Source organism: Arachis ipaensis, chromosome B06 (genome assembly GCF_000816755.2).
Source record: "Arachis ipaensis cultivar K30076 chromosome B06, Araip1.1, whole genome shotgun sequence".
In the NCBI taxonomy this organism is placed as follows: domain Eukaryota; kingdom Viridiplantae; phylum Streptophyta; class Magnoliopsida; order Fabales; family Fabaceae; genus Arachis; species Arachis ipaensis.
This window is the reverse complement of record NC_029790.2, coordinates 105,479,991-105,494,389: the sequence shown is the minus strand read 5'-3', so window position 1 is coordinate 105,494,389 and position 14,399 is coordinate 105,479,991. Positions and strand designations below refer to the sequence as shown.

General features: G+C 32.3%; 2 long non-coding RNA genes across 9 annotated transcripts; both read left to right on the top strand.

Moving 5' to 3' along the window:
* On the top strand, positions 932–4,095 carry LOC107648333. Of its 2 annotated transcripts, none has more exons than XR_001621877.2 (7): positions 932–1,220; positions 1,303–1,382; positions 1,531–1,635; positions 1,947–2,316; positions 2,397–2,470; positions 2,701–2,788; positions 4,085–4,095. It is a non-coding gene; the product is annotated as an uncharacterized LOC107648333 (long non-coding RNA). The 2 variants fall into 2 exon arrangements; XR_002349116.1 differs by having other exon boundaries at positions 933–1,220; positions 1,316–1,382.
* On the top strand, positions 6,758–11,568 carry LOC107604751. 7 transcript variants are annotated; one of them, XR_002349112.1, is made up of 12 exons: positions 6,758–7,301; positions 8,452–8,511; positions 8,592–8,662; positions 8,813–8,985; positions 9,115–9,189; positions 9,658–9,720; positions 9,867–9,926; positions 10,275–10,421; positions 10,495–10,596; positions 10,756–10,864; positions 11,043–11,122; positions 11,236–11,568. It is a non-coding gene; the product is annotated as an uncharacterized LOC107604751 (long non-coding RNA). The 7 variants fall into 7 exon arrangements; XR_002349111.1 differs by lacking the exons at positions 8,452–8,511; positions 8,592–8,662 and adding an exon at positions 10,090–10,186 and having other exon boundaries at positions 6,759–7,301; XR_002349110.1 differs by lacking the exon at positions 8,592–8,662 and having other exon boundaries at positions 6,760–7,301.

The window sequence follows — 14,399 nt, the reverse complement described above, 5'->3', positions numbered from 1 at the left end:
AAATCATGTTCTATGCTAAAACATTGGAAATATTATTAGAAAACTTAACCATCATAGCTTTACATTAGTATTTAACCTCTAAAATATCATTAAGTAGTTAAACCAAACTATAGCAACACCACCATCATATCATATAATAAAATAACACAAAGAAGCTTAGGATTTTCTTATTTTGTAGAACCACAACAAAGGCTAGAACTAACATTATGTCGCTGTCTCCACTACAAGAAAAAGCAATATTTATAACAAAAAAAAATTGTTACAAAAAATCGAAATTTTGAAACAAAAGAATTTTGTAACGAAAAAAGGAGCCGTTGCAGTATGTCTCGTTACAAAAAGTTTTTGTAACAAAAAATGAAATTGTTACAATTCAAAGTAATATTTTGTAACAAATTTTTCTGATACAAAAAACTAAAAGTCATTACAAAAGTGATAACAAATTTTGATCTTCAAAATATTTTTCGTAACAATTTAAACTTTTGTGTCATAATATTTTGTTACAAAATACTACTTACTTTTGTAACATTTTTTATTCTTAGTTACAAAAATAGAAAATTCATTATAAAATATTTAATTAAATAATTGATATATCAATTAATTTTCTAAACATGCTAACTCACTACTAGAAAATTAGTTATTACAGACGAATATTTCCGACGAATTTTATCCCACGGAAATACAGACGGAATTTCAGAGGGATTTTTTGTCGGAAAATAAAAAAAATGAATTAGCATAAATTACAGACGGAAAAGAGAATCCGTCGATAATTCCGTCGGAAAAATTATTTTTTTTTCGTGGGAAATGATTACAGACGAAAAATTCGTCTGTAATTAAAGAAACAAAAATGCTATATTTTATTAAATTATTACAGACGAAAAATCCGTCTGTAATTTAAAATTTTTCGTTGGAAATATTAGAATAAGAGTTTAATTCTCGTTCCTCTCTTCATTTCTCATAACACCCCATCCTTCGCGGGCTCCTCACCCATCCCCTCCAAATCCTTCATCGGCGGCACCTCTCGCCGTTGCACCGCCGTTGCCCGAAGCTCCATCAGACCCCTTTCCCAATCTCTCCATTACACCCGGTCACCAGTCTCTCTCTTTCATCTTCGACGCCGATTAATTTCGCCACCCTCTCGACACCGTTTTCTGTCGCTGCTCATTGAAGCTCGTCAGCGTCGTCGCCGCTTCTACCTTTTCTTCTCGTCGCGGTTAGTTTAGGTAGGCTCCGTCGTCCCTTCCGATAACATTGATTCTCTTGCCATTGTATTTGACTATTTGTTCTGTTATGAAAACAATTTAGGGTTTTGTTACAGACACAGAGATGGCAAGCTTTATGTGAAGGAACTCCAATTTGTTGAGCATTGAATTGAATCAGATTGGGTATATTTTGGAATGGACTTTGTTGAATATGCATTCTACCTGTTTGTTGTTTTGTCTATTTCTGACTTTCTGTTGTTGTTATTGTCTCTTTGGGGTTAGCCTCATTCTTCTGACTTTCTGATTGTATTGTATCATTCAATTTTGTTAGGTCATAGCACATGGCATCATGGCTTTGATCTTTTGGTACCTTGCTAATTCTGTAGATTTAAAGAGCAAAGATGCTTCCCAATCCTTTTATATGTTTATCTTTAAGGTATGCAATTACTACTTTACACTATAAAGTGATACGAGAAATTAATTTTCTAGCTAAATCCAAAATATTTCATGATGGAATTTATATGATAACTTGACCCTGTATTTTTAATACATTAATATTTACAAGATAATAAGATCCTTTTATGTAACTACTCAATCAATTACTTTATTATGTGATTGATGATAATATCCAAAAGAGAACTATGATGCCATTGAAAAGTCAATGTTGACCAAAGTTATGAATGCTTGTGAATATAAGTTACATTATTGCTAATAATTCATATATTTTATTTTATTTTATTTGTTCAGCTTCTTTGTGTGGAGAACATCCTTATACTTTTCGTGAGATGAAGATGCAGATGAATTATTCATATAATAAATAGTGCAAAATTTTCTGCTACATATCGTGGTTCAATAAATAATTTTGTATCTTGCATTGCAATACTACATGTTTATGGAACAAATCAGTGTTACACGGTTTGAATTAAGATCATGTAATCTCTAAGCTAAATAAATCACATCTAAAACTTCAATTTGGAAATTCTTTCTAAAAACCAAATAATCACACTTAGCTAGAGTTCGAATTCATGTGAAGCTAAGTCTTATATGATCTAACCTTTGTTTGTAGGCTGGTTATAGACACATAGACACTGCTGCACAGTATGGAGTCCAAGAAGATGTATGTTAATTACTACTACGAATTTTTCAGTTCATTCATATATTGGATCTTGGTTGTCATCAATATCTATCTATTTACAGGTTGGACATGGACTTCAATCTGCTATGATAGCAGGAGTGGATAGGAAGGATCTCTTTGTCACCTCCAAATTATGGTATATATATATAAAATTGCCACCACTTTGTTTTATTAAGTGAAATTATTTACATTACATTAGGTGTTATTTATAGGAATGTGTTGACCAAATTAAGAAAACTTTGGTTGAAGTAATTGCAAAAATTTTACAAATCCCAAAACTTTTTTAATTACAATGTTACATGAAAATAACATCACTTTTATTCAAGTTCTCAGGACTTTGTGTGTGTAAAATTATAAAATTTGTAGGTGCACTGACTTGACCCCTGAAAGGGTTAGACCTGCCCTTAACAACACCCTTCAAGAACTCCAACTTGACTACCTTGATCTTTACTTGGTAATAATTAAGCTTCTATTGTTGCAAGTGATTTGATCAAATTTAAGGGATGAAGAAGAGTATAAGTATATAATATTAACAATAAATTTGTGTGTTGATTTTATAAAAATAATACTCTAACACACTCTCTTTCTCTCTCTCTCTCTCTCATTGCACAGTAGTTGATTATTAGAAGACTAATTTGTGTGTTTGCTCAGAGATATATTATGTTGTATTTAACTTGTTGATCTACAGATATATTATGATCACTAAGTGCTTCTTGATTATTTAATTTCAAAGGATACTGGAATAAGCTGTGCTAAATATCTTTTGAGGTATTTTAAATTTTGTCGTCAATCACATTACTTTCTCTTTCCTTGGTTTTAAATAAAATAGTTAGAAAAAGTTTTTATTGTTGTTGTAATTATTAATAACCAGGCAAAGATATAATCAAATCTTGTTGTGGTGACTGGTCTCCATGATTTTGTGGTGACTGCAGGTACATGATTTTCATATCTTATTTTCAAAGGCAAAAAAAAAAAAAAATACTTTCTACTGATTCAGGTAAAGACTTTGAAGGCTTTAATAAAAAGAATAATACTACTAATGTTCCATTATGGCCCTTTCCTTGTTGTATATAAAGGGGTAAGGCTGGTGGATCCTGAGGCATAACACCCCTTACTTCTCCTATAGAAGCTTCAATATCTGATCTGATCTTCCATTAATTTAATTTGTAGCATAATGAGTGCTCTCCCCATAACACAAGAGAAATTAATCCCAGATGCCACCATAGGGGCCACATCTACACGGACAAGGAGTTCCATCTTCACCTGCTGTAAGCTATGATATTTTCTGAGATCATAGGTATTTTTGAGATCATAGAGGACCACAAGGATAACTCTTTCTACCCCTGATGAGGTGTGTCCCGTTTAGCTGGTTTCGAGAGGTACTTCCTTCTTATTTCAATTTCATTTTTATCAATCATTTCCATGAATTTGAACTTCAATTATACGTGTTATTTTCTTCTTGGCAGTCACGCAATTCTTATCTATCTTGCTTCTGCCTTTCCTAGTATTGCTGATCATTGGTTGGTATTATCCCCTTTTCACTTATTTAATCACAATAATTTTCTTATGACTCCACAGATATGTGAATGACCACAGTGTTAGGTACTTAGTTGTCACATTTGCGTCACTTATTTAATTGCATAGGTGGGAGGTCAAGCTGGAAGATTTAGCAATGGCCTTAGGCCTTGTTGGAAATATTTGCATGATGTTTCTGTTCTTTCTAGTATTAAGAGTGTCTTTGCTTTTGCAGTTCATTGGCCTAACTTTAGAGGGAAGTATCAAGTACCACATCTAGCTAGGACCACTGCAATAGTACTCTTCACAGCCCATGGACTTTGCTACATTATCTTTTGGGACAACACTAATCAAATCTAAGAGGTAAATTCAATAAGCAACTTGTTCAATGCAAAGTCCTTTTTCAATCATAAACTATATAGGCTAACATTGTAAGAGCTTTCATTGTAGATGCTCATGTGGAATAAAGTTGGCGTCTCAAATGTGGCTGGAGAAGTAGCTTTGCTAGCAGGATTAGCCATGTGGGCCACTAACTTACCTTTGATAAGGCAAAAACTTTATGAACTTTTTTCTACACTCATCAACTATACATAGTTTTTGTAGTCTTTTATGTACTATATGTAGGATTTTCTTCTTTCTGTGTGTTTCTTACAAGATTTTACTTATTTTTGATCGATCGCTACCTCAGGTTCCTACAGTCCCAGCAAAAAATTTAGCTGGTTTCTACTCGCATCTTATCTTGTGAAACTATTGAACTGAATTTCTCCAAGAATCCAGGTGAATGACAAGTTCTATATCTGAATTTGTCTCCATTTCAAGCAACATAGTATTTATTTCAATTTCCTCTCATGTTGCTACAATAGGATTCAACTTTTCATATATATTGCTCTCACGGGGACACAGAAATTGTTGAGTTCTGATCAGTGCATATAGGTAGCTAATTTTAAATCTGCACCGTGATGTCATACAAATCATATAAATCATATAAATCATTGAGAAACTGTGTTGATCTTTTTTTCCACATATGTTGCAGTGCTCAAATATATTCTTGACAAAAGATCAAGATATACGATAATTGATTCTTTTGACTTCACATGTCATTTGGAACAGTCAATCACTATGTGCAGGACTTATTTTTACCCCCATCAAGCAATCAATCAGAATTCCTTTCCAGTCAAAATTTTGTTTAGAAATGGGGTACATTACACTCAACCTCATCATTATATAGTAAAAATAAAAGCTCAATCATTCATTACTCTTTTTCTTTGTTATTCTTTTTGTAAACTTTTGCATACTAGCTTTACAGGAGTTTGCTGAGAGGAAGGACAATGGGAAGATGGCTGAAGGATCAAAAGGAGAGAAAAAAGCAGGAAATTAGGACTCATAATGCTCAGTTGCATGCTGCAGTATTCGTGGCAGGCATAGCTGCTGCCGTTGCGGCCATTGCAGCTTTAATAGAGTGTAAATTGTAGAATCAATAGAGTGTACATAGCAGCCATAAGAAAGTGTACATAGCTTCCATAAAGTTCTACACTTACCATATGAGTGGTCTCTAGCTTAGCTTGCATTGTTCAAGAAATTTTAGAAAATTCTAAGGATACTACTCTACTAATGTTTGTGAGATATGGATGTAATTTTTAGTCCATTTGGATGTATAACTGTATATTATTGAATAAGTAGAGTTATATGCAAAGAAATATTATATAGATAATCTATTTTTTATATATCTCAAAGAAGAAAAAAATAATATATAATTTATATGAGTTGAGTTGAGTTTTTTTTTATATTTATTTTGTATGAAAACAAGTTTATTTTGTAATTAGAAAAATAAAAAAAATTATATTTTACCTCACTGACGGATTTACAGACAGATTTTCTGTCTGTAATCAGAACGTGGGATGATTTTCCAAAGTTCAAATTACAGACAGAAAATTCGTCGGAAAATCCGTCTGTAATTACAGACGGAAAATCCGTCTGAAAATTCGTCTGTAATTACAGACGGAAAATCCGTCGGAAAGTTCGTCGCCTTTGGGAAATGGATAGAAAATTTACAGAGGGAAAATCCGTCGGTAAGTGGTAAAAATCCGTCTGTAATTTTTCGACGGAAAAAAATTCGTTGGTAAATAATTTCCGACGGGGCTTTTACAGAGAGACAAAATCCGTCGGTAATTTCGTCGGTAACCAAAAATCTGTCTGTAATAAAGACCAAATTTGTCTGTAAATCTATCTGTATTAATCCATTTTCTAGTTGTGACTTAACATTTATATAATATATAATCATATAGATAATTAGAATATTTTACATGTCATTAATATTTTTTTACAATAAAATAAGTTCTACAAATTCAACTAAACACAACTTTTTCCTAACATAAAATTGTATCATATCGGATTCATAATTCTTGATTCTTCTAGCATATTTCAGTCAATATAAAGTCTAGCATGTTGTCATCAATTTTGTACCCCTGCAAATATGAGCAATAAAAACCAAAATTAAAAAACCACATATAACACTATCTTCATCAGAGTAAAAATAAAATTAGAACTTACAAGTTAAAATTAACTAATTCTTTAAGAATCTATTCTCAAAGTTTAAAACTAGTCAATCAAAAATGAGAATTATCAAAAATTGACAATTCAATATATAAACTCGGCCTAATTAATCATAATTCAATTCATTAAATTTACATAAGTATCAATTGTCTAAAAATCACTACAAAGTACACACTACAAAAAAAGAGTTTAAAATGGCATTTATATTACAACGGTTTTAAAGAACCGCCATAATATTCAGGTATTATGGCATGTTATGTTGTTGCTATAATTAAGTTTTCAAAAATTGCATTTTTGGTGATTTAGGCAGTTTTCAACCGCCATTATCGAAGTCATTATTAAAAAAAAAGGCCCAAACCCAAGAAAAACTCAAATGCTGTTCTAGAACTGGTGAAAGTGAAACCCTACAAAAGTGAAGCTGCTCCAATGATCTTCTCAGCAGCGCTCTCCAGCGACTGAAACCGAAAACGACGATCTGCGTGATGATCTTCTCCAGTGCTGCTCCGGTGACGATCTTTTCAGTGGCATTCTCCGACGAATCGATGCTTTTAGTTTTCACTCTCTTCTGGCTGTTCCTTGAGCTGTCTTTTTAGTTCATTTTTTTTCTGTTTTTGACTTTTCTTTTTCTTCACTCTTGGTGAAATTGAAGTTTTGGTTGTTGATCTATGATGAACAGAAACGGTGATTCTGGATCGAGGAGTTAGGGTTTTGATTGAGAGCGATGGGGAGAGGGAAGATCGTGAGAAGGAGGATCGATAATTCCACGAGCAGGAAAGTGACGTTCTCGAAGCGAAGGAACGGTTTGTTGAAGAAGGCGAAGGAGCTTGCAATTTTGTGCGATGCTGAGGTTGGAGTTATAATCTTTTCCAGCACTAACTCTATGATTTCTCCAGTACCAGGTACTCACGATCCTCGCTCTAATAAGCTCTTATATTAGATAGATCTTTTCTTTTTTGTGACTTCTCCGTCGATCTTTTCATTTTTTGCTCGCTTTGTCTTTAATGTTGACTGCTCTATACGTTTGTTTCTCTTTCACAATGACTGCATTGTTGATTCGTTGCTTATGAGAATGGCAGTTTAGGCCTTTTTTATTCTTTTTCTTTTTTCCCCTTTCTTGCCTTTTTGTGAACGGGTTTGAATACGAAGATTGACATATATAATGCTAAGTCAAATAATTGTCTAACTGTAATTATTTAGATTTTCTTTATTTAAAAAAATAAATGTATTCTCGTTGCTGTGTGAATGGATGCTTATGTTGTGTTTGATAAAATGACAGGGTTCAATTATAGCTATTACTATGGTTGTTATTATACTGAGGCAGGACCTAGATTTTACTCGTTTGCAAGCTCATGTAAACTCTGCTGGCAGACTCGTACATGCATTGAACTTGTTATGTTAACAATTTCATCACAAATATAGTTGTTACTATGCTCAACCTGCTTCCTAATATTTATAATGACGATGCTCTTGATTTTTCTGTATTTTTTAGTTCACGTTTATATTGTTTTGATAAGTTTCTTCTTTATAGGCATGAGTCTTCAGATTTAATTATAAGTTCTTTTTTAATTTTATGGCAAGTTCTACTACTAGTAATGTCTTTCCTCCCTGCTACTTCCATTTTGTAATTTACTTTAAGGATGTCTTGTGATTGAAAATTAATTCACGTTTATATGGACTGATGTTGGGGAGTGAAAGGGATGTCTTGTGATTGAAAATTAATAATAATTTTCCTTTCTTATTATTTGATTTGATATGTTGTTAACTAGGTAAGTGCTAAATCTAAAGTATGCTTCAACTATTTTGTTTGAAGTGATTAACTGATTTGTATATATTTTTATGTGTGGAGAATCTTAGTTTACATGTGATAGATAAGATAATGTCATTGATAATGAACAAAAGGAAACAAAAAAAAAAGGTGTTGGCTTTGTTTGTGTTGCAGCTATCTAAGGGTGTCTTTTAGTATCTTATTATCTTCTTTCTATTTGTCTTTAGCATGTACTTTGTGTCAATATCTAAATGTGTTTGATGTAATATGCTTATATTCAATAGGTAAAGAAAATGTGTCCAAATGATCCCGATGCAACAAAGAAATTGAAGGAATGTGAAAAGGTAGTTATGAAACTTAAATTTGAAGAAGCCATTACTGCATCAGAGTCTCAAAGGCGTTCAATAGCTGAATCTATTCGCAGAATGCTTCTATGTTTTCTGATCGTTACTGTCCTCTCTATTCTACTGTGAAACTTCTTGATTGTGGTTCCATGTGAGCTTTTTGAAGTGGCTATTTTTGTTATTTTTTGCATGTTCTTTTTTCTGTCTAATTGTGTGTTAGTAGGTAATCTTTTGTCTTCTATTTGATTCCAGTAAGTTGGGTTTCTCGTTTAAAAAGTGATGCTTCATGGTTTCAATGCAGAAAGTGGAAGCCAGCTCTAGCTACATTCACCCATCCATCGAGAGGCTACTACAGTTTCAAGAAAGAAGTTTACTGGTCTACATCAATTTTTGCCAATTCTTTTTTTCTTATAATTTAATCAACAATGTGGCAAAGAGGTTGCCGCAGGAGATTGATGCAGCGAATCAGCGAAGGTGGGACTCTGTGATTGTTAATCGATATCTGCATGATCTTTGGGACTCTGATTTTAAAGGAATAAGTTGCTTGTTCTTTTGTAATTTATCTATATATTGACTTGTTCTGTTTATTTATTCCAATTACAGTAAAACATGATTTTTTTCTTCTCCTTGGCTTCCGCAAGATTCCTTGAAGACTAAAGCATCCTCTTCGCAGCACATGTTAGCTTAACATCTCTTCTTCCTTTTGATTTTCCTTTTCTGCACTTATACTTTTATGTGGTCAGATTATAAAATTTTCCTTTTCTGCACTTGTACTTTTATGTGGTAAGATCATGGAATTGGATTCATCACTCATTCATGGTGGACTTTAGTACCTTGCGGCTCAGTTCTACTACTATTACTTTCTGCACTGTCAAAAATCCAAAAAGATGATTTCATATATTGTGACACCAAGTCAAAGCTGTGCTGTTTGTATATATAATCCTATATACATATTCAGTTTCAATTATGCTGTTCAGTGTTCAGTGATGAAAAAGTTTTGGCTCCTATTCTTTTTCTTGTACACAGATTTCCTGACTCAATTTTTCAAAGCAATTTTTATTTTTTTTAACTAGTATCTTAAATCACAGGCTACTTTTATATTTATATGTATCTATATCTTGATCTATACATTTTGCTACTTTTCAGTGTAAAGAGATCATGAATTTTGTGGTAGCACCAAGCTGAACAAATTATTTTCACTTTAATCAGGTGAGAATATAATATGATTAACACTTAATTAGTTATCTAATTCTAGTATTGTTCATCATTTTCACTTTTACCTGGTTTTCTTTATCTTATATATGTTTGAAGAGCATTATTTTCTTATCTATTATATATGTTGTCTAAAAATTTAGTGACTGGTGTGATATGAGTTTGGAACTGGAAGAATTATTGAATCTGATCTTCTCTTCTTGGTAAGCCACATCTAAAATCTTTGTTCATCACTGACCCTATAGAATGCTACGCTATCTATATCTCTTTTTAAGGGGCTTAATCTTCTTTAAATGTTGAAATCTCAAACCTTTATAAACCATGATGATATTAATAAGGACTATAAATTACCTTTATAAACCTCAGTGTATTCCTGTTGCTGTTGTTTTGAACTGGCTGATTCATCTGTTTCAAAAGATGATAAAGCCAAATTTCACCTGAAAACCATTGCTGAGCTTCTCATGTAAGATTGAGTTATTACTCCTATGTTAACCTGATTCTCAATTACTTTTAAGATGATTTTAGTTATACTGTATTATTCACCTGATCAGGTGTGATCTTGCTGGTTTGGAAGATGCATTAGTGAAGCGTGTGATGATCACCCCAGAGGAAGTTATTAAACGGAGTCTCAATCCGCAAAGCGCAGCAATAAGCAGAGATGGCTTGGCCAAAACAATATATTCTAGACTCTTTGACTGGTAATTAAAAAAAATAAAATCAAATTCTAGCTATTCAAAACCTGCTCCACTAATGTGTTTAATTTGTTAATAGGTTGGTGGACAAGATTAACAATTTGATCGGACGAGACGCGACTTCTAAATTTTTTATTGGAGTCCTTGATATCTATGGCTTTGGAAGCTTTAAAACCAACAGGTAATATGTAGGAAACATATTATTACCTTACAAACAGCTAGGAAATCATATAGGAAACTCCACGCATCAGGTCTTACCTTACAAACAGCTTTAAGGGCAGTGGCATCCCTTAAAGAGTTCAAGTTTAGAAAACAGACTAAAGTCTCAATCATTATTCAGGTATGTCCAAATATGGCAGGCTCGTTATAGGTGCCACAGAGCTTTTAAATATTACAAATGCAGATGAAAGGGGAAGATGGCCAGGAGAGAACTCAGGAAACTGAAAATGGTAAATTTTCTAGCTATGATTATGTATTAAGAATAATTAGTTGTGAATTTTGTAGTTTCAGTGAAACTAGTCTCACTTGGAGGAATAACCAACAAAAAGGGAAATAACTTCATGTTTGTTCATTCTTATTTTAAATACGTGGTTTATCCATCACCAAAAGATTCTATTTTTGATGTAGGCAAGTGGGAAAAGGTTGAGAGGATCAAGAAGAGGATGAAGAAGGGGAACAGATAAAATTCCAAGGGTTGGGTTGGATAGGTAATGTATAATAATATTGTAGGTTGCTGAATGATTCTTTCTAGATGGGTGGTTCCCTTGAGATTTTCCAGATTTGTGTTGGTAGGTAAGGTGTCTGGGTTTTGCTTCTGCAGAAAGAACAGGATGCGTTGTTTCATGCTCCTCATCAGGCAACAGTTACAATATCTCTTGGGAGGCACCATTGGATGACCCAGTGAAGCAAAGGATGCTTAAGGTTAAGGAGCCATTGAGTTTACTTATGACGTAATTGCAAGGAAGTGGAAGCATAACAAGAAATAAAGGATTTGCTCATGAATTTTGACAATATTTACCTTTGTTTAATTTAAAGCTCTTGAATTATGATGGATTCCATGACCGCATTATTCTATTGTTTAATTTAAAGAATAATGTTGGCATTAGGTGCTCCTCTTTTTTATCCAATCAAGTTTCCTTTGATTGTCTTCCAACCGACTTTACCCTTTCTTTGAATCTTTCCGTTACTTTTAAGAAATCTATTTCACAAATTTGTTGCTTGCTCAAAATTAAGCTGCAGGAGTAAAAGAAAACAGGTATAAGGAGGTCATAAGAAACTTGCAAGCTTGGTGTTCCTATTTAAAATAAGAATGAATAAACAACTTGAAAATATCACTTTAAATAGGTGGTTTCATTTTTATTTTAAAAAACATAAAATTATCATTATAATTAGGTATAAACGGCGGTTAGAAACTTCCATTTTAAACGAAAATGATGTCATTATACTTTGGTAAAAATGGCGGTTAGAAACCTCCATTTTAAACGAAAACGATGCCATTATACCCTGGTAAAAATGGCAGTTAGAAACCCCCATTTTAAAGGAAAATGATGCCATTATATCCGGTAAAAACGGCGGTTAGAAACCGCCATTTTAAACAAAAGATGCCACTATATCCTGGTAAAAACGGCGGTTATAACTGCCATTTTAAACAATATAAAAACCGCCGTTTTATGTGAAAATAATGGCGGTTAAAAACCGCCATTTTAACCGTCAGAAAACCGCCGTATTATCCACTGGTTATTACGGCAGTTTTCAGAAAACCGCCGTAATAACCAGAATGGCACCCAAAATTCCGGCGTTTCTTGGAGGCGCCATTTTTGGTAATAATGGCGGTTAGAACCGCCGTAATTTCCAAAAAAAAAAACCGCCATTTTAACCTTTTTTTTGTAGTGACAATTTCCACCAAAGTCCTCATAACAAATATACTTGACTTTTGGAAATAGTTTGGAAATAGAAAAGTATAGCAAGAATGGAAAAATAAAACCGAATAACAACTTGACAGCTAAGCCACACTATCTTGAACTTTCTTGACAGCTAAGCCACACTAATCCAGAGATCTCTTTTGCCACCTAATTTACTTTTATATGATTTTTTTAAAAATTGGCTACTGATTTAGTACACTTCAGAAAAACAGCAAGCAGTAACCAATTTAAAAAAATCATATAAAATCCATCTTTTGTTGGATTCTCCTAAATTTTGGTGTGGTTGAACTAGAATTACTCATCTTTCACCCAGTTTAAGTCCCAGAGAATTTTCACTTCTCTAGAAAAAGTTATGCCTCTTGAAATATGATTTTGTTTTAAGGAAAGGATGTTGTCACAGCAGTGAACAGCCCTGCTTCCAGAAAGCACAACTTTGCTTTCTCTACAAAACTTGAATTGTCCTAAAATTTGGACATAAAATACTAGACATCCTAATATTTTACCCCTTTTTGGTTTCACCTCCAAAGAGTTTCAGAGTATTGAGATATGTGGTTTTGAAGTTGCTGTTCCAGAATTCGGATAGCAATATTTCTGCAGAAAATGACCATTTTCTAAAAATCATATCTCCCAAACTACACATCGACAAATTCTGAAATTTTAGAGGAACAATCTAGACATATCAAATTTTTATGGAAAAATAATTTCACCCATTTTGAGTGGCTAGATTGCTCCCAGTTTTGTTCACAAAGTGCTGTCCGAAACTGCATAATTCTGCAACATGTAACCTTGGGTTTTGAGAGGTCAAAAATTGATTCCTAGCTTTTCATTAACTCTAACCTTGCATTCTAACTTTTTTTTTATCTATCGTGACTTGTTAAAAAAATTAAATTAGTCTCAAGTGCTCAGGATTAATAAATCACCATTTTTGGTCAGTTTTCACATTTAAGCATACTCATATGAAATCAACAAGTTCTGCATTACTCAACACAATCCAGCCACAAATCACTCAAACAATTCACATATATTATCATCAATTTACTGCATCATATATAACAAATAGTCCAATATCATCTCAAGTAATCATTAGCATGTATCATCAATTAATTCAATCATGAAACTTGGCTTTTAGCCTTTCAACAAATTCTGCAAGTCTTACATTTAATATGTTGAAACAAAATTTTTTATTAGTTACAAAAATATTGTATTTTGTGAAAAATTAATTTTTTGTTACAAAATATTTAGAACTTTTAAAACAAATGGACATTTTGTTACAAAATATTTTAAACTTTTGAAACAACTTCATCTTTTGTTACAAAATATTTTAAAATTTTGCAACAAAACAATGGTTCATTACAAAAGCCAATATAATTTGTAACAAAAAAATCAAGTCGTTACAAAATATCAAAACATTTTGTAACAAATTGTATTGTTGTTACAAAACATTATTATTATGTAACAGTTACTAATTTTTGTTACAAAAGAATAATTTTTTGTAACAATTTTAAATTTGTTACAAAGTTTTTGTTACAAATGTTCAATTTTCTTGTAGTGAATCTATCGCCAATACTCAATCCTACAATTGGAGTCGTTTATCAATCTCCTTGATTATCAATTTTTCATTATTTTTGTTCATCGTTTATCCATCTACTTAATATCCCATTTTTCTTCATTGTTTATCTATCTCTTTAATATCCAATATTTGTCGTTGATTATGCGATAATCATAGTTTCAGCAATCAACAGAGATCCAATTAATTTTTTTATTATAGTGTTTAGAAAACACTATAATGAACTCTCAATGTTTTGATGGTATTTATATAGCTTATATTCAATGGTAAATTGAATTAGATGAATTCGATTTATGGAATTGGTTGAGGTCATATCAAATCGAATCAATTAGCATTTTATCAAATCTTTAAATCGAAGCAACTAGCTACGAATTAGATCACAGGTACTCATCTTTGAGAACAAAAACGTTCAATAAAAAATATTTTGGGACCAACTTAAAATATTACTCAAAATTATAATATTTAAATATTATTAAATATTTAACTACCAAGTCT